The 20,348-nt window shown below is 43.1% G+C and overlaps 50 non-coding genes across 50 annotated transcripts; all 50 read left to right on the plus strand.

The window, feature by feature from the left end:
• Window positions 1–134: 134 nt before the first annotated feature.
• TRNAH-GUG (transfer RNA histidin (anticodon GUG)) lies at window positions 135–206 on the plus strand. Its single transcript has one exon. It is a non-coding gene; the product is annotated as a tRNA-His (tRNA).
• Window positions 207–529: 323 nt separating this feature from the next.
• Window positions 530–602, plus strand: TRNAR-ACG (transfer RNA arginine (anticodon ACG)). Its single transcript has one exon. It is a non-coding gene; the product is annotated as a tRNA-Arg (tRNA).
• Window positions 603–609: 7 nt separating this feature from the next.
• Window positions 610–681, plus strand: TRNAH-GUG (transfer RNA histidin (anticodon GUG)). Its single transcript has one exon. It is a non-coding gene; the product is annotated as a tRNA-His (tRNA).
• A 318-nt stretch (window positions 682–999) lies between these two features.
• Window positions 1,000–1,072, plus strand: TRNAR-ACG (transfer RNA arginine (anticodon ACG)). The gene has a single exon. It is a non-coding gene; the product is annotated as a tRNA-Arg (tRNA).
• Window positions 1,073–1,079: 7 nt separating this feature from the next.
• Window positions 1,080–1,151, plus strand: TRNAQ-UUG (transfer RNA glutamine (anticodon UUG)). The gene has a single exon. It is a non-coding gene; the product is annotated as a tRNA-Gln (tRNA).
• A 788-nt stretch (window positions 1,152–1,939) lies between these two features.
• On the plus strand, window positions 1,940–2,012 carry TRNAR-ACG (transfer RNA arginine (anticodon ACG)). The gene has a single exon. It is a non-coding gene; the product is annotated as a tRNA-Arg (tRNA).
• A 7-nt stretch (window positions 2,013–2,019) lies between these two features.
• On the plus strand, window positions 2,020–2,091 carry TRNAH-GUG (transfer RNA histidin (anticodon GUG)). Its single transcript has one exon. It is a non-coding gene; the product is annotated as a tRNA-His (tRNA).
• An 868-nt stretch (window positions 2,092–2,959) lies between these two features.
• On the plus strand, window positions 2,960–3,031 carry TRNAH-GUG (transfer RNA histidin (anticodon GUG)). Its single transcript has one exon. It is a non-coding gene; the product is annotated as a tRNA-His (tRNA).
• Window positions 3,032–3,898: 867 nt separating this feature from the next.
• TRNAH-GUG (transfer RNA histidin (anticodon GUG)) lies at window positions 3,899–3,970 on the plus strand. The gene has a single exon. It is a non-coding gene; the product is annotated as a tRNA-His (tRNA).
• A 318-nt stretch (window positions 3,971–4,288) lies between these two features.
• TRNAR-ACG (transfer RNA arginine (anticodon ACG)) lies at window positions 4,289–4,361 on the plus strand. The gene has a single exon. It is a non-coding gene; the product is annotated as a tRNA-Arg (tRNA).
• A 402-nt stretch (window positions 4,362–4,763) lies between these two features.
• TRNAR-ACG (transfer RNA arginine (anticodon ACG)) lies at window positions 4,764–4,836 on the plus strand. Its single transcript has one exon. It is a non-coding gene; the product is annotated as a tRNA-Arg (tRNA).
• A 7-nt stretch (window positions 4,837–4,843) lies between these two features.
• On the plus strand, window positions 4,844–4,915 carry TRNAH-GUG (transfer RNA histidin (anticodon GUG)). The gene has a single exon. It is a non-coding gene; the product is annotated as a tRNA-His (tRNA).
• A 398-nt stretch (window positions 4,916–5,313) lies between these two features.
• Window positions 5,314–5,385, plus strand: TRNAH-GUG (transfer RNA histidin (anticodon GUG)). The gene has a single exon. It is a non-coding gene; the product is annotated as a tRNA-His (tRNA).
• A 318-nt stretch (window positions 5,386–5,703) lies between these two features.
• Window positions 5,704–5,776, plus strand: TRNAR-ACG (transfer RNA arginine (anticodon ACG)). Its single transcript has one exon. It is a non-coding gene; the product is annotated as a tRNA-Arg (tRNA).
• A 7-nt stretch (window positions 5,777–5,783) lies between these two features.
• On the plus strand, window positions 5,784–5,855 carry TRNAH-GUG (transfer RNA histidin (anticodon GUG)). The gene has a single exon. It is a non-coding gene; the product is annotated as a tRNA-His (tRNA).
• Window positions 5,856–6,643: 788 nt separating this feature from the next.
• On the plus strand, window positions 6,644–6,716 carry TRNAR-ACG (transfer RNA arginine (anticodon ACG)). The gene has a single exon. It is a non-coding gene; the product is annotated as a tRNA-Arg (tRNA).
• A 7-nt stretch (window positions 6,717–6,723) lies between these two features.
• Window positions 6,724–6,795, plus strand: TRNAH-GUG (transfer RNA histidin (anticodon GUG)). Its single transcript has one exon. It is a non-coding gene; the product is annotated as a tRNA-His (tRNA).
• A 318-nt stretch (window positions 6,796–7,113) lies between these two features.
• TRNAR-ACG (transfer RNA arginine (anticodon ACG)) lies at window positions 7,114–7,186 on the plus strand. The gene has a single exon. It is a non-coding gene; the product is annotated as a tRNA-Arg (tRNA).
• Window positions 7,187–7,193: 7 nt separating this feature from the next.
• On the plus strand, window positions 7,194–7,265 carry TRNAH-GUG (transfer RNA histidin (anticodon GUG)). The gene has a single exon. It is a non-coding gene; the product is annotated as a tRNA-His (tRNA).
• A 323-nt stretch (window positions 7,266–7,588) lies between these two features.
• Window positions 7,589–7,661, plus strand: TRNAR-ACG (transfer RNA arginine (anticodon ACG)). The gene has a single exon. It is a non-coding gene; the product is annotated as a tRNA-Arg (tRNA).
• Window positions 7,662–8,058: 397 nt separating this feature from the next.
• On the plus strand, window positions 8,059–8,131 carry TRNAR-ACG (transfer RNA arginine (anticodon ACG)). The gene has a single exon. It is a non-coding gene; the product is annotated as a tRNA-Arg (tRNA).
• Window positions 8,132–8,138: 7 nt separating this feature from the next.
• Window positions 8,139–8,210, plus strand: TRNAH-GUG (transfer RNA histidin (anticodon GUG)). The gene has a single exon. It is a non-coding gene; the product is annotated as a tRNA-His (tRNA).
• A 318-nt stretch (window positions 8,211–8,528) lies between these two features.
• TRNAR-ACG (transfer RNA arginine (anticodon ACG)) lies at window positions 8,529–8,601 on the plus strand. The gene has a single exon. It is a non-coding gene; the product is annotated as a tRNA-Arg (tRNA).
• Window positions 8,602–8,608: 7 nt separating this feature from the next.
• On the plus strand, window positions 8,609–8,680 carry TRNAH-GUG (transfer RNA histidin (anticodon GUG)). The gene has a single exon. It is a non-coding gene; the product is annotated as a tRNA-His (tRNA).
• A 318-nt stretch (window positions 8,681–8,998) lies between these two features.
• Window positions 8,999–9,071, plus strand: TRNAR-ACG (transfer RNA arginine (anticodon ACG)). The gene has a single exon. It is a non-coding gene; the product is annotated as a tRNA-Arg (tRNA).
• Window positions 9,072–9,078: 7 nt separating this feature from the next.
• TRNAH-GUG (transfer RNA histidin (anticodon GUG)) lies at window positions 9,079–9,150 on the plus strand. Its single transcript has one exon. It is a non-coding gene; the product is annotated as a tRNA-His (tRNA).
• A 1,669-nt stretch (window positions 9,151–10,819) lies between these two features.
• TRNAR-ACG (transfer RNA arginine (anticodon ACG)) lies at window positions 10,820–10,892 on the plus strand. The gene has a single exon. It is a non-coding gene; the product is annotated as a tRNA-Arg (tRNA).
• A 7-nt stretch (window positions 10,893–10,899) lies between these two features.
• TRNAH-GUG (transfer RNA histidin (anticodon GUG)) lies at window positions 10,900–10,971 on the plus strand. Its single transcript has one exon. It is a non-coding gene; the product is annotated as a tRNA-His (tRNA).
• Window positions 10,972–11,289: 318 nt separating this feature from the next.
• Window positions 11,290–11,362, plus strand: TRNAR-ACG (transfer RNA arginine (anticodon ACG)). Its single transcript has one exon. It is a non-coding gene; the product is annotated as a tRNA-Arg (tRNA).
• Window positions 11,363–11,369: 7 nt separating this feature from the next.
• On the plus strand, window positions 11,370–11,441 carry TRNAH-GUG (transfer RNA histidin (anticodon GUG)). The gene has a single exon. It is a non-coding gene; the product is annotated as a tRNA-His (tRNA).
• Window positions 11,442–11,759: 318 nt separating this feature from the next.
• Window positions 11,760–11,832, plus strand: TRNAR-ACG (transfer RNA arginine (anticodon ACG)). The gene has a single exon. It is a non-coding gene; the product is annotated as a tRNA-Arg (tRNA).
• A 7-nt stretch (window positions 11,833–11,839) lies between these two features.
• TRNAH-GUG (transfer RNA histidin (anticodon GUG)) lies at window positions 11,840–11,911 on the plus strand. Its single transcript has one exon. It is a non-coding gene; the product is annotated as a tRNA-His (tRNA).
• Window positions 11,912–12,784: 873 nt separating this feature from the next.
• TRNAH-GUG (transfer RNA histidin (anticodon GUG)) lies at window positions 12,785–12,856 on the plus strand. The gene has a single exon. It is a non-coding gene; the product is annotated as a tRNA-His (tRNA).
• Window positions 12,857–13,174: 318 nt separating this feature from the next.
• TRNAR-ACG (transfer RNA arginine (anticodon ACG)) lies at window positions 13,175–13,247 on the plus strand. Its single transcript has one exon. It is a non-coding gene; the product is annotated as a tRNA-Arg (tRNA).
• A 397-nt stretch (window positions 13,248–13,644) lies between these two features.
• On the plus strand, window positions 13,645–13,717 carry TRNAR-ACG (transfer RNA arginine (anticodon ACG)). The gene has a single exon. It is a non-coding gene; the product is annotated as a tRNA-Arg (tRNA).
• Window positions 13,718–13,724: 7 nt separating this feature from the next.
• TRNAH-GUG (transfer RNA histidin (anticodon GUG)) lies at window positions 13,725–13,796 on the plus strand. Its single transcript has one exon. It is a non-coding gene; the product is annotated as a tRNA-His (tRNA).
• A 318-nt stretch (window positions 13,797–14,114) lies between these two features.
• TRNAH-AUG (transfer RNA histidin (anticodon AUG)) lies at window positions 14,115–14,187 on the plus strand. The gene has a single exon. It is a non-coding gene; the product is annotated as a tRNA-His (tRNA).
• Window positions 14,188–14,584: 397 nt separating this feature from the next.
• Window positions 14,585–14,657, plus strand: TRNAR-ACG (transfer RNA arginine (anticodon ACG)). Its single transcript has one exon. It is a non-coding gene; the product is annotated as a tRNA-Arg (tRNA).
• Window positions 14,658–14,664: 7 nt separating this feature from the next.
• TRNAH-GUG (transfer RNA histidin (anticodon GUG)) lies at window positions 14,665–14,736 on the plus strand. The gene has a single exon. It is a non-coding gene; the product is annotated as a tRNA-His (tRNA).
• Window positions 14,737–15,054: 318 nt separating this feature from the next.
• Window positions 15,055–15,127, plus strand: TRNAR-ACG (transfer RNA arginine (anticodon ACG)). The gene has a single exon. It is a non-coding gene; the product is annotated as a tRNA-Arg (tRNA).
• Window positions 15,128–15,134: 7 nt separating this feature from the next.
• On the plus strand, window positions 15,135–15,206 carry TRNAH-GUG (transfer RNA histidin (anticodon GUG)). The gene has a single exon. It is a non-coding gene; the product is annotated as a tRNA-His (tRNA).
• A 254-nt stretch (window positions 15,207–15,460) lies between these two features.
• On the plus strand, window positions 15,461–15,533 carry TRNAR-ACG (transfer RNA arginine (anticodon ACG)). Its single transcript has one exon. It is a non-coding gene; the product is annotated as a tRNA-Arg (tRNA).
• An 867-nt stretch (window positions 15,534–16,400) lies between these two features.
• TRNAR-ACG (transfer RNA arginine (anticodon ACG)) lies at window positions 16,401–16,473 on the plus strand. The gene has a single exon. It is a non-coding gene; the product is annotated as a tRNA-Arg (tRNA).
• Window positions 16,474–16,870: 397 nt separating this feature from the next.
• On the plus strand, window positions 16,871–16,943 carry TRNAR-ACG (transfer RNA arginine (anticodon ACG)). The gene has a single exon. It is a non-coding gene; the product is annotated as a tRNA-Arg (tRNA).
• A 397-nt stretch (window positions 16,944–17,340) lies between these two features.
• TRNAR-ACG (transfer RNA arginine (anticodon ACG)) lies at window positions 17,341–17,413 on the plus strand. The gene has a single exon. It is a non-coding gene; the product is annotated as a tRNA-Arg (tRNA).
• Window positions 17,414–18,280: 867 nt separating this feature from the next.
• On the plus strand, window positions 18,281–18,353 carry TRNAR-ACG (transfer RNA arginine (anticodon ACG)). The gene has a single exon. It is a non-coding gene; the product is annotated as a tRNA-Arg (tRNA).
• Window positions 18,354–18,750: 397 nt separating this feature from the next.
• Window positions 18,751–18,823, plus strand: TRNAR-ACG (transfer RNA arginine (anticodon ACG)). Its single transcript has one exon. It is a non-coding gene; the product is annotated as a tRNA-Arg (tRNA).
• Window positions 18,824–18,830: 7 nt separating this feature from the next.
• TRNAH-GUG (transfer RNA histidin (anticodon GUG)) lies at window positions 18,831–18,902 on the plus strand. The gene has a single exon. It is a non-coding gene; the product is annotated as a tRNA-His (tRNA).
• Window positions 18,903–19,156: 254 nt separating this feature from the next.
• On the plus strand, window positions 19,157–19,229 carry TRNAR-ACG (transfer RNA arginine (anticodon ACG)). Its single transcript has one exon. It is a non-coding gene; the product is annotated as a tRNA-Arg (tRNA).
• An 867-nt stretch (window positions 19,230–20,096) lies between these two features.
• TRNAR-ACG (transfer RNA arginine (anticodon ACG)) lies at window positions 20,097–20,169 on the plus strand. The gene has a single exon. It is a non-coding gene; the product is annotated as a tRNA-Arg (tRNA).
• Window positions 20,170–20,348: the final 179 nt, after the last annotated feature.

A 20,348-nucleotide genomic window follows, 5' to 3' on the forward strand; every position in this document is an offset into this window, starting at 1 on the left:
AAGTTTGCTAGTTTTTTAAAATGAGTCACATTTTGAACTGCAGCGCTCTCGTCAGGGCCAGTGGCGCAATGGATAACGTGTCTGACTACGGATCAGAAGATTGTAGGTTCGACTCCTACCTGGCTCGAAGCGTTGCCGTGATCGTATAGTGGTTAGTACTCTGCGTTGTGGCCGCAGCAACCCCGGTTCGAATCCGGGTCACGGCATGTCTTTTTTTGTTCCAATATTAACGCCAACTTCCCAAGGTGGAAAATTATTTTCAGAGTTTTAGGAAAAAAAGCAACTCATTTTTCTCCTGTATTATTTGTTGGCTTCTCTGAATTTCTTCGACCACATTTGGCAACATTGTGATTTCAACTCTCCCAAAATCACATTGTCAGAAAACTCACACCGTTTCCAGATCTCATGAAAATATGTTATCTTATCTCTGATGATTGGATTGGCAAGAAACGGATTGGACTTATTGCAATGTTGGAAGTTTGCTAGTTCTTTAAAATGAGTCACATTTTGGGCTGCAGCACTCTCATCAGGGCCAGTGGCGCAATGGATAACGCGTCTGACTACGGATCAGAAGATTGTAGGTTCGACTCCTACCTGGCTCGAAGCGTTGCCGTGATCGTATAGTGGTTAGTACTCTGCGTTGTGGCCGCAGCAACCCCGGTTCGAATCCGGGTCACGGCATGTCTTTTTTTGTTCCAATATTAACGCCAACTTCCCAAGGTGGAAAATTCTTTTCAGAGTTTTAGGAAAAAAAGCAACTCATGTTTCTCCTGTGTTATTTGTTGGCTTCTCTGAATTTCTTGGACCACATTTGGCAACATTGTGATTTCAACTCTCCCAAAATCACATTGTCAGAAAACTCACACCGTTTCCAGATCTCATGAAAATATGTTATCTCTGATGATTGGATTGGCAAGAAACGGATTGGACTTATTGCAATTTTGGAAGTTTGCTAGTTTTTTAAAATGAGTCACATTTTGAACTGCAGCGCTCTCGTCAGGGCCAGTGGCGCAATGGATAACGCATCTGACTACGGATCAGAAGATTGTAGGTTCGACTCCTACCTGGCTCGAAGCGTTGCCGTGATCGTATAGTGGTTAGTACTCTGCGTTTTGGCCGCAGCAACCCCGGTTCGAATCCGGGTCATGGCATGTCTTTTTTTGTTCCAATATTAACGCCAACTTCCCAAGGTGGAAAATTCTTTTCAGAGTTTTAGGAAAAAAAGCAACTCATGTTTCTCCTGTGTTATTTGTTGGCTTCTCTGAATTTCTTGGACCACATTTGGCAACATTGTGATTTCAACTCTCCCAAAATCACATTGTCAGAAAACTCACACCGTTTCCAGATCTCATGAAAATATGTTATCTCTGATGATTGGATTGGCAAGAAACGGATTGGACTTATTGCAATGTTGGAAGTTTGCTAGTTCTTTAAAATGAGTCACATTTTGGGCTGCAGCACTCTCATCAGGGCCAGTGGCGCAATGGATAACGCGTCTGACTACGGATCGGGAGATTGTAGGTTCGACTCCTACCTGGCTCGAAGCTTTGCCGTGATCGTATGCTGGTTAGTACTCTGCGTTGTGGCCGCAGCAACCCTGGTTCGAATCCGGGTCACAGCATGCCTTTTTTTGTTAGAATATTAACGCCAACTTCCCAAGGTGGAAAATTCTTTTCAGAGTTTTAGGAAAAAAAGCAACTCATGTTTCTCCTGTGTTATTTGTTGGCTTCTCTGAATTTCTTGGACCACATTTGGCAACATTGTGATTTCAACTCTCCCAAAATCACATTGTCAGAAAACTCACACCGTTTCCAGATCTCATGAAAATATGTTATCTCTGATGATTGGATTGGCAAGAAACGGATTGGACTTATTGCAATGTTGGAAGTTTGCTAGTTTTTTAAAATTAGTCACATTTTGTACTGCAGCGCTCTCGTCAGGGCCAGTGGCGCAATGGATAACGCATCTGACTACGGATCAGAAGATTGTAGGTTCGACTCCTACCTGGCTCGAAGCGTTGCCGTGATCGTATAGTGGTTAGTACTCTGCGTTGTGGCCGCAGCAACCCCGGTTCGAATCCGGGTCACGGCATGTCTTTTTTTGTTCCAATATTAACACCAACTTCCAAAGGTGGAAAATTCTTTTCAGAGTTTTAGGAAAAAAAGCAACTCATATTTCTCCTGTGTTATTTGTTGGCTTCTCTGAATTTCTTGGACCACATTTGGCAACATTGTGATTTCAACTCTCCCAAAATCACATTGTCAGAAAACTCACACCGTTTCCAGATCTCATGAAAATATGTTATCTCTGATGATTGGATTGGCAAGAAACGGATTGGACTTATTGCAATGTTGGAAGTTTGCTAGTTCTTTAAAATGAGTCACATTTTGGGCTGCAGCACTCTCATCAGGGCCAGTGGCGCAATGGATAACGCGTCTGACTACGGATCGGGAGATTGTAGGTTCGACTCCTACCTGGCTCGAAGCTTTGCCGTGATCGTATACTGGTTAGTACTCTGCGTTGTGGCCGCAGCAACCCTGGTTCGAATCCGGGTCACAGCATGCCTTTTTTTGTTAGAATATTAACGCCAACTTCCCAAGGTGGAAAATTCTTTTCAGAGTTTTAGGAAAAAAAGCAACTCATTTTTCTCCTGTATTATTTGTTGGCTTCTCTGAATTTCTTGGACCACATTTGGCAACATTGTGATTTCAACTCTCCCAAAATCACATTGTCAGAAAACTCACACCGTTTCCAGATCTCATGAAAATATGTTATCTCTGATGATTGGATTGGCAAGAAACGGATTGGACTTATTGCAATGTTGGAAGTTTGCTAGTTTTTTAAAATTAGTCACATTTTGTACTGCAGCGCTCTCGTCAGAGCCAGTGGCGCAATGGATAACGCATCTGACTACGGATCAGGAGATTGTAGGTTCGACTCCTACCTGGCTCGAAGCGTTGCCGTGATCGTATAGTGGTTAGTACTCTGCGTTGTGGCCGCAGAAACCCCGGTTCGAATCCGGGTCACGGCATGTCTTTTTTTGTTCCAATATTAACACCAACTTCCCAAGGTGGAAAATTCTTTTCAGAGTTTTAGGAAAAAAAGCAACTCATGTTTCTCCTGTGTTATTTGTTGGCTTCTCTGAATTTCTTGGACCACATTTGGCAACATTGTGATTTCAACTCTCCCAAAATCACATTGTCAGAAAACTCACACCGTTTCCAGATCTCATGAAAATATGTTATCTCTGATGATTGGATTGGCAAGAAACGGATTGGACTTATTGCAATGTTGGAAGTTTGCTAGTTCTTTAAAATGAGTCACATTTTGGGCTGCAGCACTCTCATCAGGGCCAGTGGCGCAATGGATAACGCGTCTGACTACGGATCGGGAGATTGTAGGTTCGACTCCTACCTGGCTCAAAGCTTTGCCGTGATCGTATAGTGGTTAGTACTCTGCGTTGTGGCCGCAGCAACCCTGGTTCGAATCCGGGTCACAGCATGCCTTTTTTTGTTAGAATATTAACGCCAACTTCCCAAGGTGGAAAATTCTTTTCAGAGTTTTAGGAAAAAAAGCAACTCATGTTTCTCCTGTGTTATTTGTTGGCTTCTCTGAATTTCTTGGACCACATTTGGCAACATTGTGATTTCAACTCTCCCAAAATCACATTGTCAGAAAACTCACACCGTTTCCAGATCTCATGAAAATATGTTATCTCTGATGATTGGATTGGCAAGAAACGGATTGGACTTATTGCAATGTTGGAAGTTTGCTAGTTTTTTAAAATTAGTCACATTTTGTACTGCAGCGCTCTCGTCAGGGCCAGGGCGCAATGGATAACGCATCTGACTACGGATCAGAAGATTGTAGGTTCGACTCCTACCTGGCTCGAAGCGTTGCCGTGATCGTATAGTGGTTAGTACTCTGCGTTGTGGCCGCAGCAACCCCGGTTCGAATCCGGGTCACGGCATGTCTTTTTTTGTTCCAATATTAACACCAACTTCCCAAGGTGGAAAATTCTTTTCAGAGTTTTAGGAAAAAAAGCAACTCATGTTTCTCCTGTGTTATTTGTTGGCTTCTCTGAATTTCTTGGACCACATTTGGCAACATTGTGATTTCAACTCTCCCAAAATCACATTGTCAGAAAACTCACACCGTTTCCAGATCTCATGAAAATATGTTATCTCTGATGATTGGATTGGCAAGAAACGGATTGGACTTATTGCAATGTTGGAAGTTTGCTAGTTTTTTAAAATGAGTCACATTTTGAACTGCAGCGCTCTCGTCAGGGCCAGTGGCGCAATGGATAACGCGTCTGACTACGGATCAGAAGATTGTAGGTTCGACTCCTACCTGGCTCGAAGCGTTGCCGTGATCGTATAGTGGTTAGTACTCTGCGTTGTGGCCGCAACAACCCCGGTTCGAATCCGGGTCACGGCATGTCTTTTTTTGTTCCAATATTAACGCCAACTTCCCAAGGTGGAAAATTATTTTCAGAGTTTTAGGAAAAAAAGCAACTCATTTTTCTCCTGTATTATTTGTTGGCTTCTCTGAATTTCTTCGACCACATTTGGCAACATTGTGATTTCAACTCTCCCAAAATCACATTGTCAGAAAACTCACACCGTTTCCAGATCTCATGAAAATATGTTATCTTATCTCTGATGATTGGATTGGCAAGAAACGGATTGGACTTATTGCAATGTTGGAAGTTTGCTAGTTCTTTAAAATGAGTCACATTTTGGGCTGCAGCACTCTCATCAGGGCCAGTGGCGCAATGGATAACGCGTCTGACTACGGATCAGAAGATTGTAGGTTCGACTCCTACCTGGCTCGAAGCGTTGCCGTGATCGTATAGTGGTTAGTACTCTGCGTTGTGGCCGCAGCAACCCCGGTTCGAATCCGGGTCACGGCATGTCTTTTTTTGTTCCAATATTAACGCCAACTTCCCAAGGTGGAAAATTCTTTTCAGAGTTTTAGGAAAAAAAGCAACTCATGTTTCTCCTGTGTTATTTGTTGGCTTCTCTGAATTTCTTGGACCACATTTGGCAACATTGTGATTTCAACTCTCCCAAAATCACATTGTCAGAAAACTCACACCGTTTCCAGATCTCATGAAAATATGTTATCTCTGATGATTGGATTGGCAAGAAACGGATTGGACTTATTGCAATGTTGGAAGTTTGCTAGTTTTTTAAAATGAGTCACATTTTGAACTGCAGCGCTCTCGTCATGGCCAGTGGCGCAATGGATAACGCGTCTGACTACGGATCAGAAGATTGTAGGTTCGACTCCTACCTGGCTCGAAGCGTTGCCGTGATCGTATAGTGGTTAGTACTCTGCGTTGTGGCCGCAGCAACCCCGGTTCGAATCCGGGTCACGGCATGTCTTTTTTTGTTCCAATATTAACGCCAACTTCCCAAGGTGGAAAATTCTTTTCAGAGTTTTAGGAAAAAAAGCAACTCATGTTTCTCCTGTGTTATTTGTTGGCTTCTCTGAATTTCTTGGACCACATTTGGCAACATTGTGATTTCAACTCTCCCAAAATCACATTGTCAGAAAACTCACACCGTTTCCAGATCTCATGAAAATATGTTATCTCTGATGATTGGATTGGCAAGAAACGGATTGGACTTATTGCAATGTTGGAAGTTTGCTAGTTTTTTAAAATGAGTCACATTTTGAACTGCAGCGCTCTCGTCAGGGCCAGTGGCGCAATGGATAACGCATCTGACTACGAATCAGAAGATTGTAGGTTCGACTCCTACCTGGCTCGAAGCGTTGCCGTGATCGTATAGTGGTTAGTACTCTGCGTTGTGGCCGCAGCAACCCCGGTTCGAATCCGGGTCACGGCATGTCTTTTTTTGTTCCAATATTAACGCCAACTTCCCAAGGTGGAAAATTCTTTTCAGAGTTTTAGGAAAAAAAGCAACTCATGTTTCTCCTGTGTTATTTGTTGGCTTCTCTGAATTTCTTGGACCACATTTGGCAACATTGTGATTTCAACTCTCCCAAAATCACATTGTCAGAAAACTCACACCGTTTCCAGATCTCATGAAAATATGTTATCTCTGATGATTGGATTGGCAAGAAACGGATTGGACTTATTGCAATGTTGGAAGTTTGCTAGTTCTTTAAAATGAGTCACATTTTGGGCTGCAGCACTCTCATCAGGGCCAGTTGCGCAATGGATAACGCGTCTGACTACGGATCTGGAGATTGTAGGTTCGACTCCTACCTGGCTCGAAGCTTTGCCGTGATCGTATAGTGGTTAGTACTCTGCGTTGTGGCCGCAGCAACCCTGGTTCGAATCCGGGTCACAGCATGCCTTTTTTTGTTAGAATATTAACGCCAACTTCCCAAGGTGGAAAATTCTTTTCAGAGTTTTAGGAAAAAAAGCAACTCATGTTTCTCCTGTGTTATTTGTTGGCTTCTCTGAATTTCTTGGACCACATTTGGCAACATTGTGATTTCAACTCTCCCAAAATCACATTGTCAGAAAACTCACACCGTTTCCAGATCTCATGAAAATATGTTATCTCTGATGATTGGATTGGCAAGAAACGGATTGGACTTATTGCAATGTTGGAAGTTTGCTAGTTTTTTAAAATTAGTCACATTTTGTACTGCAGCGCTCTCGTCAGGGCCAGTGGCGCAATGGATAACGCATCTGACTACGGATCAGAAGATTGTAGGTTCGACTCCTACCTGGCTCGAAGCGTTGCCGTGATCGTATAGTGGTTAGTACTCTGCGTTGTGGCCGCAGCAACCCCGGTTCGAATCCGGGTCACGGCATGTCTTTTTTTGTTCCAATATTAATGCCAACTTCCCAAGGTGGAAAATTCTTTTCAGAGTTTTAGGAAAAAAAGCAACTCATGTTTCTCCTGTGTTATTTGTTGGCTTCTCTGAATTTCTTGGACCACATTTGGCAACATTGTGATTTCAACTCTCCCAAAATCACATTGTCAGAAAACTCACACCGTTTCCAGATCTCATGAAAATATGTTATCTCTGATGATTGGATTGACAAGAAACGGATTGGACTTATTGCAATGTTGGAAGTTTGCTAGTTTTTTAAAATTAGTCACATTTTGAACTGCACCGCTCTCGTCAGGGCCAGTGGCGCAATGGATAACGCGTCTGACTACGGATCAGAAGATTGTAGGTTCGACTCCTACCTGGCTCGAAGCATTGCCGTGATCGTATAGTGGTTAGTACTCTGCGTTGTGGCCGCAGCAACCCCGGTTCGAATCCGGGTCACGGCATTTCTTTTTTTGTTCCAATATTAACGCCAACTTCCCAAGGTGGAAAATTATTTTCAGAGTTTTAGGAAAAAAAGCAACTCATTTTTCTCCTGTATTATTTGTTGGCTTCTCTGAATTTCTTCGACCACATTTGGCAACATTGTGATTTCAACTCTCCCAAAATCACATTGTCAGAAAACTCACACCGTTTCCAGATCTCATGAAAATATGTTATCTTATCTCTGATGATTGGATTGGCAAGAAACGGATTGGACTTATTGCAATGTTGGAAGTTTGCTAGTTCTTTAAAATGAGTCACATTTTGGGCTGCAGCACTCTCATCAGGGCCAGTGGCGCAATGGATAACGCGTCTGACTACGGATCAGAAGATTGTAGGTTCGACTCCTACCTGGCTCGAAGCGTTGCCGTGATCGTATAGTGGTTAGTACTCTGCGTTGTGGCCGCAGCAACCCCGGTTCGAATCCAGGTCACGGCATGTCTTTTTTTGTTCCAATATTAACGCCAACTTCCCAAGGTGGAAAATTCTTTTCAGAGTTTTAGGAAAAAAAGCAACTCATGTTTCTCCTGTGTTATTTGTTGGCTTCTCTGAATTTCTTGGACCACATTTGGCAACATTGTGATTTCAACTCTCCCAAAATCACATTGTCAGAAAACTCACACCGTTTCCAGATCTCATGAAAATATGTTATCTCTGATGATTGGATTGGCAAGAAACGGATTGGACTTATTGCAATGTTGGAAGTTTGCTAGTTTTTTAAAATGAGTCACATTTTGAACTGCACCGCTCTCGTCAGGGCCAGTGGCGCAATGGATAACGCGTCTGACTACGGATCAGAAGATTGTAGGTTCGACTCCTACCTGGCTCGAAGCGTTGCCGTGATCGTATAGTGGTTAGTACTCTGCGTTGTGGCCGCAGCAACCCCGGTTCGAATCCGGGTCACGGCATGTCTTTTTTTGTTCCAATATTAACGCCAACTTCCCAAGGTGGAAAATTCTTTTCAGAGTTTTAGGAAAAAAAGCAACTCATGTTTCTCCTGTGTTATTTGTTGGCTTCTCTGAATTTCTTGGACCACATTTGGCAACATTGTGATTTCAACTCTCCCAAAATCACATTGTCAGAAAACTCACACCGTTTCCAGATCTCATGAAAATATGTTATCTCTGATGATTGGATTGGCAAGAAACGGATTGGACTTATTGCAATGTTGGAAGTTTGCTAGTTTTTTAAAATGAGTCACATTTTGAACTGCACCGCTCTCGTCAGGGCCAGTGGCGCAATGGATAACGCGTCTGACTACGGATCAGAAGATTGTAGGTTCGACTCCTACCTGGCTCGAAGCGTTGCCGTGATCGTATAGTGGTTAGTACTCTGCGTTGTGGCCGCAGCAACCCCGGTTCGAATCCGGGTCACGGCATGTCTTTTTTTGTTCCAATATTAACGCCAACTTCCCAAGGTGGAAAATTCTTTTCAGAGTTTTAGGAAAAAATAGCAACTCATGTTTCTCCTGTGTTATTTGTTGGCTTCTCTGAATTTCTTGGACCACATTTGGCAACATTGTGATTTCAACTCTCCCAAATCACATTGTCAGAAAACTCACACCGTTTCCAGATCTCATGAAAATATGTTATCTCTGATGATTGGATTGGCAAGAAACGGATTGGACTTATTGCAATGTTGGAAGTTTGCTAGTTTTTTAAAATGAGTCACATTTTAAACTGCAGCGCTCTCGTCAGGGCCAGTGGCGCAATGGATAACGCGTCTGACTACGGATCAGAAGATTGTAGGTTCGACTCCTACCTGGCTCGAAGCGTTGCTGTGATCGTATAGTGGTTAGTACTCTGCGTTGTGGCCGCAGCAACCCCGGTTCGAATCCGGGTCACGGCATGTCTTTTTTTGTTCCAATATTAACGCCAACTTCCCAAGGTGGAAAATTCTTTTCAGAGTTTTAGGAAAAAAAGCATTTCATGTTTCTCCTGTGTTATTTGTTGGCTTCTCTGAATTTCTTGGACCACATTTGGCAACATTGTGATTTCAACTCTCCCAAAATCACATTGTCAGAAAACTCACACCGTTTCCAGATCTCATGAAAATATGTTATCTTATCTCTGATGATTGGATTGGCAAGAAACGGATTGGACTTATTGCAATGTTGGAAGTTTGCTAGTTCTTTAAAATGAGTCACATTTTGGGCTGCAGCACTCTCATCAGTGCCAGTGGCGCAATTGATAACGCGTCTGACTACGGATCAGAAGATTGTAGGTTCGACTCCTACCTGGCTCGAAGCGTTGCCGTGATCGTATAGTGGTTAGTACTCTGCGTTGTGGCCGCAGCAACCCCGGTTCGAATCCGGGTCACAGCATTTTTTTTTTTGTTCCAATATTAACGCCAACTTCCCAAGGTGGAAAATTCTTTTCAGAGTTTTAGGAAAAAAAGCAACTCATGTTTCTCCTGTGTTATTTGTTGGCTTCTCTGAATTTCTTGGACCACATTTGGCAACATTGTGATTTCAACTCTCCCAAAATCACATTGTCAGAAAACTCACACCGTTTCCAGATCTCATGAAAATATGTTATCTCTGATGATTGGATTGGCAAGAAACGGATTGGACTTATTGCAATGTTGGAAGTTTGCTAGTTCTTTAAAATGAGTCACATTTTGGGCTGCAGCACTCTCATCAGGGCCAGTGGCGCAATGGATAACGCGTCTGACTACGGATCGGGAGATTGTAGGTTCGACTCCTACCTGGCTCGAAGCGTTGCCGTGATCGTATAGTGGTTAGTACTCTGCGTTGTGGCCGCAGCAACCCCGGTTCGAATCCGGGTCACAGCATGTCTTTTTTTGTTCCAATAATAACGCCAACTTCCCAAGGTGGAAAATTCTTTTCAGAGATTTAGGAAAGAAAGCAACTCATGTTTCTCCTGTGTTATTTGTTGGCTTCTCTGAATTTCTTGGACCACATTTGGCAACATTGTGATTTCAACTCTCCCAAAATCACATTGTCAGAAAACTCACACTTATTGCAATGTTGGAAGTTGGCTGGTTCTTTAAAATGAGTCACATTTTGGGCTGCAGCATTCTCATCAGGGCCAGTGGCGCAATGGATAACGCGCCTGACTACGGATCAGAAGATTGTAGGTTCGACTCCTACCTGGCTCGAAGCGTTGCCGTGATCGTATAGTGGTTAGTACTCTGCTTTGTGGCCGCAGCAACCCTTGTTCGAATCCGGGTCATGGCATGTCTTTTTTTGTTCCAATATTAACTCCAACTTCCCAAGGTGGAAAATTATTTTCAGAGTTTTAGGAAAAAAAGCAACTCATGTTTCTCCTGTGTTATTTGTTGGCTTCTCTGAATTTCTTGGACCACATTTGGCAACATTGTGATTTCAACTCTCCCAAAATCACATTGTCAGAAAACTCACACCGTTTCCAGATCTCATGAAAATATGTTATCTCTGATGATTGGATTGGCAAGAAACGGATTGGACTTATTGCAATGTTGGAAGTTTGCTAGTTCTTTAAAATGAGTCACATTTTGGGCTGCAGCTCTCTCATCAGGGCCAGTGGCGCAATGGATAACGCGTCTGACTACGGATCAGAAGATTGTAGGTTCGACTCCTACCTGGCTCGAAGCGTTGCCGTGATCGTATAGTGGTTAGTACTCTGCGTTGTGGCCGCAGCAACCCTGGTTCGAATCCGGGTCACGGCATGTCTTTTTTTGTTCCAATATTAACGCCAACTTCCCAAGGTGGAAAATTCTTTTCAGAGTTTTAGGAAAAAAAGCAACTCATGTTTCTCCTGTGTTATTTGTTGGCTTCTCTGAATTTCTTGGACCACATTTGGCAACATTGTGATTTCAACTCTCCCAAAATCACATTGTCAGAAAACTCACACCGTTTCCAGATCTCATGAAAATATGTTATCTCTGATGATTGGATTGGCAAGAAACGGATTGGACTTATTGCAATGTTGGAAGTTTGCTAGTTTTTTAAAATGAGTCACATTTTGAACTGCAGTGCTCTCGTCAGGGCCAGTGGCGCAATGGATAACGCGTCTGACTACGGATCAGAAGATTGTAGGTTCGACTCCTACCTGGCTCGAAGCGTTGCCGTGATCGTATAGTGGTTAGTACTCTGCGTTGTGGCCGCAGCAACCCCGGTTCGAATCCGGGTCACGGCATGTCTTTTTTTGTTCCAATATTAACACCAACTTCCCAAGGTGGAAAATTCTTTTCAGAGTTTTAGGAAAAAAAGCAACTCATGTTTCTCCTGTGTTATTTGTTGGCTTCTCTGAATTTCTTGGACCACATTTGGCAACATTGTGATTTCAACTCTCCCAAAATCACATTGTCAGAAAACTCACACCGTTTCCAGATCTCATGAAAATATGTTATCTCTGATGATTGGATTGGCAAGAAACGGATTGGACTTATTGCAATGTTGGAAGTTTGCTAGTTTTTTAAAATTAGTCACATTTTGTACTGCAGCGCTCTCGTCAGGGCCAGTGGCGCAATGGATAACGCATCTGACTACGGATCAGAAGATTGTAGGTTCGACTCCTACCTGGCTCGAAGCGTTGCCGTGATCGTATAGTGGTTAGTACTCTGCGTTGTGGCCGCAGCAACCCCGGTTCGAATCCGGGTCACGGCATGTCTTTTTTTGTTCCAATATTAACGCCAACTTCCCAAGGTGGAAAATTCTTTTCAGAGTTTTAGGAAAAAAAGCAACTCATGTTTCTCCTGTGTTATTTGTTGGCTTCTCTGAATTTCTTGGACCACATTTGGCAACATTGTGATTTCAACTCTCCCAAAATCACATTGTCAGAAAACTCACACCGTTTCCAGATCTCATGAAAATATGTTATCTTATCTCTGATGATTGGATTGGCAAGAAACGGATTGGACTTATTGCAATGTTGGAAGTTTGCTAGTTCTTTAAAATGAGTCACATTTTGGGCTGCAGCACTCTCATCAGGGCCAGTGGCGCAATTGATAACGCGTCTGACTACGGATCAGAAGATTGTAGGTTCGACTCCTACCTGGCTCGAAGCGTTGCCGTGATCGTATAGTGGTTAGTACTCTGCGTTGTGGCCGCAGCAACCCCGGTTCGAATCCGGGTCACAGCATGTCTTTTTTTGTTCCAATATTAACGCCAACTTCCCAAGGTGGAAAATTCTTTTCAGAGTTTTAGGAAAAAAAGCAACTCATGTTTCTCCTGTGTTATTTGTTGGCTTCTCTGAATTTCTTGGACCACATTTGGCAACATTGTGATTTCAACTCTCCCAAAATCACATTGTCAGAAAACTCACACCGTTTCCAGATCTCATGAAAATATGTTATCTCTGATGATTGGATTGGCAAGAAACGGATTGGACTTATTGCAATGTTGGAAGTTTGCTAGTTCTTTAAAATGAGTCACATTTTGGGCTGCAGCACTCTCATCAGGGCCAGTGGCACAATGGATAACGCATCTGACTACGGATCAGAAGATTGTAGGTTCGACTCCTACCTGGCTCGAAGCGTTGCCGTGATCGTATAGTGGTTAGTACTCTGCGTTGTGGCCGCAGCAACCCCGGTTCGAATCCGGGTCACGGCATGTCTTTTTTTGTTCCAATATTAACACCAACTTCCCAAGGTGGAAAATTCTTTTCAGAGTTTTAGGAAAAAAAGCAACTCATGTTTCTCCTGTGTTATTTGTTGGCTTCTCTGAATTTCTTGGACCACATTTGGCAACATTGTGATTTCAACTCTCCCAAAATCACATTGTCAGAAAACTCACACCGTTTCCAGATCTCATGAAAATATGTTATCTCTGATGATTGGATTGGCAAGAAACGGATTGGACTTATTGCAATGTTGGAAGTTTGCTAGTTTTTTAAAATTAGTCACATTTTGTACTGCAGCGCTCTCGTCAGGGCCAGTGGCGCAATGGATAACGCATCTGACTACGGATCAGAAGATTGTAGGTTCGACTCCTACCTGGCTCGAAGCGTTGCCGTGATCGTATAGTGGTTAGTACTCAGCGTTGTGGCCGCAGCAACCCCGGTTCGAATCCGGGTCACGGCATGTCTTTTTTTGTTCCAATATTAACACCAACTTCCCAAGGTGGAAAATTCTTTTCAGAGTTTTAGGAAAAAAAGCAACTCATGTTTCTCCTGTGTTATTTGTTGGCTTCTCTGAATTTCTTGGACCACATTTGGCAACATTGTGATTTCAACTCTCCCAAAATCACATTGTCAGAAAACTCACACCGTTTCCAGATCTCATGAAAATATGTTATCTCTGATGATTGGATTGGCAAGAAACGGATTGGACTTATTGCAATGTTGGAAGTTTGCTAGTTCTTTAAAATGAGTCACATTTTGGGCTGCAGCACTCTCATCAGGGCCAGTGGCGCAATGGATAACGCGTCTGACTACGGATCAGAAGATTGTAGGTTCGACTCCTACCTGGCTCGAAGCGTTGCCGTGATCGTATAGTGGTTAGTGCTCTGCGTTGTGGCCGCAGCAACCCCGGTTCGAATCCGGGTCACGGCATGTCTTTTTTTGTTCCAATTTTAACGCCAACTTCCCAAGGTGGAAAATTATTTTCAGAGTTTTAGGAAAAAAAGCAACTCATGTTTCTCCTGTGTTATTTGTTGGCTTCTCTGAATTTCTTGGACCACATTTGGCAACATTGTGATTTCAACTCTCCCAAAATCACATTGTCAGAAAACTCACACCGTTTCCAGATCTCATGAAAATATGTTATCTCTGATGATTGGATTGGCAAGAAACGGATTGGACTTATTGCAATGTTGGAAGTTTGCTAGTTTTTTAAAATGAGTAACATTTTGAACTGCAGCACTCTCGTCAGGGCCAGTGGCGCAATGGAAAACGCATCTGACTATGGATCAGAAGATTGTCGGTTCGACTCCTACCTGGCTCGAAGCGTTGCCGTGATCGTATAGTGGTTAGTACTCTGCGTTGTGGCTGCAGCAACCCCGGTTCGAATCCGGGTCACGGCATGTCTTTTTTTGTTCCAATATTAACGCCAACTTCCCAAGGTGGAAAATTCTTTTCAGAGTTTTAGGATAAAAAGCAACTCATGTTTCTCCTGTGTTATTTGTTGGCTTCTCTGAATTTCTTGGACCACATTTGGCAACATTGTGATTTCAACTCTCCCAAAATCACATTGTCAGAAAACTCACACCGTTTCCAGATCTCATGAAAATATGTTATCTCTGATGATTGGATTGGCAAGAAACGGATTGGACTTATTGCAATGTTGGAAGTTTGCTAGTTCTTTAAAATGAGTCACATTTTGGGCTGCAGCACTCTCATCAGGGCCAGTGGCGCAATGGATAACGCGTCTGACTACGGATCAGAAGATTGTAGGTTCGACTCCTACCTGGCTCGAAGCGTTGCCGTGATCGTATAGTGGTTAGTACTCTGCGTTGTGGCCGCAGCAACCCCGGTTCGAATCCGGGTCACGGCATGTCTTTTTTTGTTCCAATAATAACGCCAACTTCCCAAGGTGGAAAATTCTTTTCAGAGATTTAGGAAAAAAAGCAACTCATGTTTCTCCTGTGTTATTTGTTGGCTTCTCTGAATTTCTTGGACCACATTTGGCAACATTGTGATTTCAACTCTCCCAAAATCACATTGTCAGAAAACTCACACCGTTTCCAGATCTCATGAAAATATGTTATCTCTGATGATTGGATTGGCAAGAAACGGATTGGACTTATTGCAATGTTGGAAGTTTGCTAGTTCTTTAAAATGAGTCACATTTTGGGTTGCAGCACTCTCATCAGGGCCAGTGGCGCAATGGATAACGCGTCTGACTACGGATCAGAAGATTGTAGGTTCGACTCCTACCTGGCTCGAAGCGTTGCCGTGATCGTATAGTGGTTAGTACTCTGCGTTGTGGCCGCAGCAACCCCGGTTCGAATCCGGGTCACGGCATGTCTTTTTTTGTTCCAATATTAACGCCAACTTCCCAAGGTGGAAAATTCTTTTCAGAGTTTTAGGAAAAAAAGCAACTCATGTTTCTCCTGTGTTATTTGTTGGCTTCTCTGAATTTCTTGGACCACATTTGGCAACATTGTGATTTCAACTCTCCCAAAATCACATTGTCAGAAAACTCACACTTATTGCAATGTTGGAAGTTGGCTAGTTCTTTAAAATGAGTCACATTTTGGGCTGCAGCACTCTCATCAGGGCCAGTGGCGCAATGGATAACGCGTCTGACTACGGATCAGAAGATTGTAGGTTCGACTCCTACCTGGCTCGAAGCGTTGCCGTGATCGTATAGTGGTTAGTACTCTGCTTTGTGGCCGCAGCAACCCTGGTTCGAATCCGGGTCATGGCATGTCTTTTTTTGTTCCAATATTAACTCCAACTTCCCAAGGTGGAAAATTATTTTCAGAGTTTTAGGAAAAAAAGCAACTCATGTTTCTCCTGTGTTATTTGTTGGCTTCTCTGAATTTCTTGGACCACATTTGGCAACATTGTGATTACAACTCTCCCAAAATCACATTGTCAGAAAACTCACACCGTTTCCAGATCTCATGAAAATATGTTATCTCTGATGATTGGATTGGCAAGAAACGGATTGGACTTATTGCAATGTTGGAAGTTTGCTAGTTTTTTAAAATTAGTCACATTTTGTACTGCAGCGCTCTCGTCAGGGCCAGTGGCGCAATGGATAACGCATCTGACTACGGATCAGAAGCTTGTAGGTTCGACTCCTACCTGGCTCGAAGCGTTGCTGTGATCGTATAGTGGTTAGTACTCAGCGTTGTGGCAGCAGCAACCCCGGTTCGAATCCGGGTCACGGCATGTCTTTTTTTGTTCCAATATTAACACCAACTTCCCAAGGTGGAAAATTCTTTTCAGAGTTTTAGGAAAAAAAGCAACTCATGTTTCTCCTGTGTTATTTGTTGGCTTCTCTGAATTTCTTGGACCACATTTGGCAACATTGTGATTTCAACTCTCCCAAAATCACATTGTCAGAAAACTCACACCGTTTCCAGATCTCATGAAAATATGTTATCTCTGATGATTGGATTGGCAAGAAACGGATTGGACTTATTGCAATGTTGGAAGTTTGCTAGTTCTTTAAAATGAGTCACATTTTGGGCTGCAGCACTCTCATCAGGGCCAGTGGCGCAATGGATAACGCGTCTGACTACGGATCAGAAGATTGTAGGTTCGACTCCTACCTGGCTCGAAGCGTTGCCGTGATCGTATAGTGGTTAGTACTCTGCGTTGTGGCCGCAGCAACCCCTGTTCGAATCCGGGTCACGGCATGTCTTTTTTTGTTCCAATATTAACGCCAACTTCCCAAGGTGGAAAATTCTTTTCAGAGTTTTAGGAAAAAAAGCAACTCATGTTTCTCCTGTGTTATTTGTTGGCTTCTCTGAATTTCTTGGACCACATTTGGCAACATTGTGATTTCAACTCTCCCAAAATCACATTGTCAGAAAACTCACACCGTTTCCAGATCTCATGAAAATATGTTATCTCTGATGATTGGATTGGCAAGAAACGGATTGGACTTATTGCAATGTTGGAAGTTTGCTAGTTTTTTAAAATTAGTCACATTTTGTACTGCAGCGCTCTCGTCAGGGCCAGTGGCGCAATGGATAACGCATCTGACTACGGATCAGAAGATTGTAGGTTCGACTCCTACCTGGCTCGAAGCGTTGCCGTGATCGTATAGTGGTTAGTACTCAGCGTTGTGGCCGCAGCAACTCCGGTTCGAATCCGGGTCACGGCATGTCTTTTTTTGTTCCAATATTAACACCAACTTCCCAAGGTGGAAAATTCTTTTCAGAGTTTTAGGAAAAAAAGCAACTCATGTTTCTCCTGTGTTATTTGTTGGCTTCTCTGAATTTCTTGGACCACATTTGGCAACATTGTGATTTCAACTCTCCCAAAATCACATTGTCAGAAAACTCACACCGTTTCCAGATCTCATGAAAATATGTTATCTCTGATGATTGGATTGGCAAGAAACGGATTGGACTTATTGCAATGTTGGAAGTTTGCTAGTTCTTTAAAATGAGTCACATTTTGGGCTGCAGCACTCTCATCAGGGCCAGTGGCGCAATGGATAACGCGTCTGACTACGGATCAGAAGATTGTAGGTTCGACTCCTACCTGGCTCGAAGCGTTGCCGTGATCGTATAGTGGTTCGTGCTCTGCGTTGTGGCCGCAGCAACCCCGGTTCGAATCCGGGTCACGGCATGTCTTTTTTTGTTCCAATTTTAACGCCAACTTCCCAAGGTGGAAAATTCTTTTCAGAGTTTTAGGAAAAAAAGCAACTCATGTTTCTCCTGTGTTATTTGTTGGCTTCTCTGAAGTTCTTGGACCACATTTGGCAACATTGTGATTTCAACTCTCCCAAAATCACATTGTCAGAAAACTCACACCGTTTCCAGATCTCATGAAAATATGTTATCTCTGATGATTGGATTGGCAAGAAACGGATTGGACTTATTGCAATGTTGGAAGTTTGCTAGTTTTTTAAAATGAGTAACATTTTGAACTGCAGCACTCTCGTCAGCGCCAGTGGCGCAATGGATAACGCATCTGACTATGGATCAGAAGATTGTCGGTTCGACTCCTACCTGGCTCGAAGCGTTGCCGTGATCGTATAGTGGTTAGTACTCTGCGTTGTGGCTGCAGCAACCCCGGTTCGAATCCGGGTCACGGCATGTCTTTTTTTGTTCCAATATTAACGCCAACTTCCCAAGGTGGAAAATTCTTTTCAGAGTTTTAGGATAAAAAGCAACTCATGTTTCTCCTGTGTTATTTGTTGGCTTCTCTGAATTTCTTGGACCACATTTGGCAACATTGTGATTTCAACTCTCCCAAAATCACATTGTCAGAAAACTCACACCGTTTCCAGATCTCATGAAAATATGTTATCTCTGATGATTGGATTGGCAAGAAACGGATTGGACTTATTGCAATGTTGGAAGTTTGCTAGTTCTTTAAAATGAGTCACATTTTGGGCTGCAGCACTCTCATCAGGGCCAGTGGCGCAATGGATAACGCGTCTGACTACGGATCAGAAGATTGTAGGTTCGACTCCTACCTGGCTCGAAGCGTTGCCGTGATCGTATAGTGGTTAGTACTCTGCATTGTGGCCGCAGCAACCCCGGTTCGAATCCGGGTCACGGCATGTCTTTTTTTGTTCCAATAATAACGCCAACTTCCCAAGGTGGAAAATTCTTTTCAGAGATTTAGGAAAAAAAGCAACTCATGTTTCTCCTGTGTTATTTGTTGGCTTCTCTGAATTTCTTGGACCACATTTGGCAACATTGTGATTTCAACTCTCCCAAAATCACATTGTCAGAAAACTCACACCGTTTCCAGATCTCATGAAAATATGTTATCTCTGATGATTGGATTGGCAAGAAACGGATTGGACTTATTGCAATGTTGGAAGTTTGCTAGTTCTTTAAAATGAGTCACATTTTGGGTTGCAGCACTCTCATCAGGGCCAGTGGCGCAATGGATAACGCGTCTGACTACGGATCAGAAGATTGTAGGTTCGACTCCTACCTGGCTCGAAGCGTTGCCGTGATCGTATAGTGGTTAGTACTCTGCGTTGTGGCCGCAGCAACCCCGGTTCGAATCCGGGTCACGGCATGTCTTTTTTTGTTCCAATATTAACGCCAACTTCCCAAGGTGGAAAATTCTTTTCAGAGTTTTAGGAAAAAAAGCAACTCATGTTTCTCCTGTGTTATTTGTTGGCTTCTCTGAATTTCTTGGACCACATTTGGCAACATTGTGATTTCAACTCTCCCAAAATCACATTGTCAGAAAACTCACACTTATTGCAGTGTTGGAAGTTGGCTAGTTCTTTAAAATGAGTCACATTTTGGGCTGCAGCACTCTCATCAGGGCCAGTGGCGCAATGGATAACGCATCTGACTACGGATCAGAAGATTGTAGGTTCGACTCCTACCTGGCTCGAAGCGTTGCCGTGATCGTATAGTGGTTAGTACTCTGCGTTGTGGCAGCAGCAACCCCGGTTCGAATCCGGGTCACGGCATGCCTTTTTTTGTTCCAATATTAACGCCAACTTCCCAAGGTGGAAAATTCTTTTCAGAGTTTTAGGAAAAAAAGCAACTCATGTTTCTCCTGTGTTATTTGTTGGCTTCTCTGAATTTCTTGGACCACATTTGGCAACATTGTGATTTCAACTCTCCCAATATCACATTGTCAGAAAACTCACACCGTTTCCAGATCTCATGAAAATATGTTATCTCTGATGATTGGATTGGCAAGAAATGGATTGGACTTATTGCAATGTTGGAAGTTTGCTAGTTTTTTAAAATGAGTCACATTTTGAACTGCAGCGCTCTCGTCAGGGCCAGTGGCACAATGTATAACGCATCTGACTACGGATCAGAAGATTGTAGGTTCGACTCCTACCTGGCTCGAAGCGTTGCCGTGATCGTATAGTGGTTAGTACTCTGCGTTGTGGCAGCAGCAACCCCGGTTCGAATCCGGGTCACGGCATGCCTTTTTTTGTTCCAATATTAACGCCAACTTCCCAAGGTGGAAAATTCTTTTCAGAGTTTTAGGAAAAAAAGCAACTCATGTTTCTCCTGTGTTATTTGTTGGCTTCTCTGAATTTCTTGGACCACATTTGGCAACATTGTGATTTCAACTCTCCCAATATCACATTGTCAGAAAACTCACACCGTTTCCAGATCTCATGAAAATATGTTATCTCTGATGATTGGATTGGCAAGAAACGGATTGGACTTATTGCAATGTTAGAAGTTTGCTAGTTTTTTAAAATGAGTCACATTTTGAACTGCAGCACTCTCGTCAGGGCCAGTGGCGCAATGGATAACGCGTCTGACTACGGATCAGAAGATTGTAGGTTCGACTCCTACCTGGCTCGAAGCGTTGCCGTGATCGTATAGTGGTTAGTACTCTGCGTTGTGGCCGCAGCAACCCCGGTTCAAATCCGGGCACGGCATGTCTTTTTTTGTTCCAATATTAACGCCAACTTCCCAAGGTGGAAAATTCTTTTCAGAGTTTTAGGAAAAAAAGCAACTCATGTTTCTCCTGTGTTATTTG

The sequence above is a fragment of the Engystomops pustulosus genome, chromosome 4, assembly GCF_040894005.1.
Source record: "Engystomops pustulosus chromosome 4, aEngPut4.maternal, whole genome shotgun sequence".
Lineage (NCBI taxonomy): Eukaryota > Metazoa > Chordata > Amphibia > Anura > Leptodactylidae > Engystomops > Engystomops pustulosus.